This window comes from Pteropus vampyrus, unplaced genomic scaffold (genome assembly GCF_000151845.1).
Source record: "Pteropus vampyrus isolate Shadow unplaced genomic scaffold, Pvam_2.0 Scaffold12, whole genome shotgun sequence".
Classification (NCBI taxonomy): domain Eukaryota; kingdom Metazoa; phylum Chordata; class Mammalia; order Chiroptera; family Pteropodidae; genus Pteropus; species Pteropus vampyrus.
Window position 1 is genome coordinate 6,274,581 of NW_011888793.1, and position 4,458 is coordinate 6,279,038.

A 4,458-nucleotide genomic window follows, 5' to 3' on the forward strand; every position below is an offset into this window, starting at 1 on the left:
GAGTGCAACTACATATATTTTATCAGCATTACTTAGGCAATGAGGTTTTTTAAGTTATCTAAGTTTAGTGGTACATAAATCCATCCAGTGCCAGCATACCAAAGAGTGTAAAGAATTATAGGCTGGCACAAATTCCTAATGTGACTCAGCATAATGTGTGATGTCTGCTGGACACTTTTAAATGAATTAATGAAGGTTTCTTTTGGCTACCTTCCTCTAAACTTCATGCTCAAGGTTGTTTCTTGTACTTGGGCGATAAAGTCCTCTATAAATACCCAGAAAAGAAGGATAAAAGTCACAGACGCATATAGATTAGAGATGAAAAATGGTATAAAGCAGACTTGTAAACTGGGCTTTGGCACCATACAGATCAAGGTTTCAATTCTGGGTCTCCCTCTTCCTGGCTGACTATCTTGGAAAAATATCTTAACTTCTCTGTGATCACTTTTGTCATCTATAAAATGGTGATAATAATACCTATCTCACAAGAATTCATTTACTAGTAAGTTATTAATGAAATACAATTAATAATGTGTTAATATTACAGCTTTCTCTGTAATCTTCTAGTCTACAATGGACATGGGTCTTGGTCCTTTAGCGTCTCTTCCTCTCTTGCTCTCTAAAGAAAAAGACTATCCAAGCAGATTTGGTAATAACAGAAGAAAAATAAGAAGAAAACCAGACTGTCAGGGCAGCAGGTCAGTCGCACTGAAGCAGGGGCAGCAGCATCAGGATGCCAGAACTCATCGGAGCACATCCTGAGAGAGAGCAGCGACAAAAACAAAGGTGGATGGAGAGGACAGGAATGGGATGTGTGGGGGAAAGACGATTCTTTTGAGGGTGCAGCATACTTGGGAGTGAAGCACTGTGTCCATGGGCCCTCATACATTTAATAGACACAAGTCTGGATTGGAATCCAGATTTAATCGCAACTGAGTTCTGGTCCTGGACTATGAGAGTTAAAGTTCAGCAAGAAATGTGTAAAACTCTTAATTCAGTGCCTTGCACATGGAAGTGGTTGGTAAATGGATATTTTAGTACACTTTTAGAGACAGAGAGCACCTTAGACCACCTAGTTCAGTAGCTCTCCAACTTCACTGCGAAAACCTCCTAAAGGGTTTGTATAAAACATAGCTCCTGGATCCCACACACATGGCTTCTGGCTCAGAAAGCCACCTTCTTCTTTTTCTTATGCATTTCTTTATTATTTTTTAATAAATACTTCTGTGATTCAGGTGGTCTATAGACAATAGCTTGAGCCTAGACTCATATGCAATTATCTGGTACTTCTCCTTCCTGAAGCAATTGTAGAGAAACTCTGTTTTATGTGTACAGTAAAGAATGTGTACACATGTTTACTGCAATAATTTGTAAAGGTTAAAAAGATGGAAAATGTCTAAATAGTCACCAACTGATGAACGGTGAACAAAAGTATAGTATATTCATAAAATGGAATGCTATGCAACGATTAAAGAGACTAAGGGAGAGATAAACATGTTCTGATACGGAAAAATCTCCAAGATACATTACATAGTGAAAATAAGTTAAGAACAAGATATGCAATGTAAAACTACTTATTAAACATAAAGTAAACAATACTGTCTGTTTTCATGGGTAGACATATGTACGTAGACATATAATATAAATGCTTAAAAAAGGATTAATATGTGATAACAGTGCTCACTTGGAGGCAGCAGTAGTAGGAGACAATAGTTAGGGTGTTGTTTTCTGTAAAATTTTATACATTCTCAGGAATAGTATGTATTATCTGTGTAATTAAAAATCTATGGCAAAAGATCTAGCCCATCTCCTCCATTTTATAGATGAAGAAACTGATATTTGCTTGCTAAGGATCTCAGATAGCATGGTAATCTCAAAGATAGACTTCGGTGCACTTGATTGCTTGTTCCGGACCAGTGGCTTTCTTCATCATGCCCAGTTGAACCCATTGGGTAATTTAGATGAAGATGCAGTGGTCCTCCCTTATTTGTAGTTTTGCTTTCTGTGGTTTCAGTTACCCATGGTCAACCGTGGTCTGAAAATATTAAATGGGAAATTCCAGAAACAATAAGTTTTAAACTGCATGCGGTCCTGAGTACCTCATTTCATCTCTTCACATAGGCACTGCGTCATCTCACATCATCGCTAAAGAAGAAGGGTGAGTACAGTATAAGATATTTTGAGAGAGAGAAAAAGATAACAAGCACACATTCACATAACTTTATCACAGTGATAGACTTGTTATAATGATTCTATTTTATTATTAGTTATTGTTAATCATTATTATGTCTAATTTATAAATTAAATCTTATCATATGCATGTATATATAAGAAAAAACACTATATAAAGTTCAGTACTAGCCATGGTTTCAGGTATCCACTGGGGGTCTTAGAACATATTTTTCACAGATAAGGGGGGTCTACTGTATATATATCATCAGCAACCGGAAGCAGTTGCTGCCAAGGAAAGGCCAGCTGGGACTTGATTCTAGGTAGTGCTTGATTAAACTTGCATTTGTCAATGTCCAACAGTAATCAGGGCCCCAGAAACACTAAAATGAGGAGGAGACAGATAGCTTTCAGAATGCCTATTAATTTACAATGAGAAATATAACCACAGTACTTGTAACAGCCTGACCACAGCATTCTCTCAAAGCCAACAAGCTACAGGGGAAGCCAAATGATAATTAGAAACCCACTTTGTACTTACATGAGCAATCGCTATGTGGAATTATTAAGAGTGTTATGATCAGCACATTCTGAGGGCAGAATCAGGAAGCACTTGGTGAGCGTAGAATCAGAATGAGAGAATTTCGATTAATCAAATCTTTCATGGCATCTGGTTAAGCTAATCAGCTGCATCCAACTCATAATGCAGATCAACTTGTTAATGGGACTGTAATATTTAATCCCATTGGCTCAGGCTCCTTGGGCCTGTCTCGATGGGCGATAATTCTGTTTGTGCCTCACGAACTCCCTTTTTTCTATGTTTTGATGGCCGATCAGTCCTCTTCCACAGGTCCTGTCTTTGATTGGTTAATATATTCAATCATATACCATTTTGCTGGTCTGGGATTTAACTTGGTTCTGATCAATTTTGTCTTGCTCTTACAGTCCAATGTTTATTGCCATCTCAGGGTCTCTGCACTTTGGATGCTCCTCCTCCTCCTCTGATTTCCTCCACCTTGGTGGTTCCTTTGTCGATCAGATCGCAGCAGCTTAAATGTCAGTTTGTTAGAAAGGCCTTTCCTGAGCTGCCATCTGAAGAAGCCACTCAGTCGTCCTCTATTACTTCACTTTATTTTAGTTTGTACATAATGCTTATTAGCTTATTAGTATCTGATATTTACTGTTTACATCTTTGTGTTTTAATATTTAGTTGTCTCTCCTATTAGGATATGAACTTCTGAAAGTAGGGACCTTGTCAATCTATTTGCTACTCTATGCCTAGTATTTAGAACAGTGTCTGGCTCTTGGCAGGTTCTCATGAATTTTTGCTTGCTATGAATGAATGAATGAATGATCTATCAAGAGGCCAGCAGTACTTTTGTAATTTATAAGTTCTTGAAACATTATTGTAGCCCCCAAATAATGACAAATGACATCTTCTTAGAAATAAACCTTGCTAAGAATCTACAAGTTTTGGTCAATTCTCAATGGGTGGCAGGCTCATGCAGTAGAGAGGAGGGAGGCATGTATGTATGTTCCAGAATACCACCCACATGGTGCTTCCCTTGCAGTAAGGGTGTAATCAATAATGGAAGCAGATGCTTCTGAATGCCCCAATGCTGCCCAAATGACAGGTTCCAGTAAGGATCTTATACTAAATAGAAAATTGTTTGACATTGTGATGCCATGACCTTAAAGTATCAGGATAAAAGATAATCCTGTAAACCAAGGGGAATGGCAGGCAGGGTCAGGCCAGGGAAGAGCTAAGACTTCAATATTCCCAAGGTATTTGCATTTCATCAGATTTCAGAGCCTTTCTTCAGAGTCAGAAAAAGTCACCACTCTTGTCATCGTAAGGCACTTGCATCTCATTGGGTAGGGGAAAATCATGAAAAAAATAAAACAGACCCTTGTGTAATGGTAAATGAGATTGAATTTTCCAATGTGCCATTCAGGAGAGGGATTGCTGATAAGGAAACATCCATAAGGTAGGAGATGATTACAAACATTGATTTATTTTATCTTCCATCTGGTCTTTTGCAATGAGATCCCGGGCTTTAAAAAGTCCTGTAGATATAATTTGCCTCCAGGAAATAACAATATGAATAGAAATGATAAAAGCATGCAATTGATGTAAGGAAATCCTTTCTCCCTGGTATTAAATCTATTTTTGTATTGATTTTTGAAATGTGGATGGTTGTGGAATATAGTATGGAATCATTCTTAATTTTAAAGTCACTAAGTTTGTGAATATCTGTGAGATAAGTGAAAAAATAAATTCTAAAGGGA

At 37.6% G+C, this 4,458-nt stretch overlaps 1 protein-coding gene across 1 annotated transcript in view; it reads left to right on the top strand.

Annotated features, from left to right (window-relative positions):
• The window catches only part of OTOL1 (otolin 1), a 98,391-nt gene that overhangs the window by 70,462 nt on the left and 23,471 nt on the right, over nucleotides 1-4,458 (top strand). Inside the window, exon 4 of the mRNA XM_011379901.2 lies at nucleotides 2,015-2,158. The gene's annotated coding sequence lies outside the window, so the exon portion shown is untranslated. The remainder of the gene's footprint in view (nucleotides 1-2,014; nucleotides 2,159-4,458) is intronic.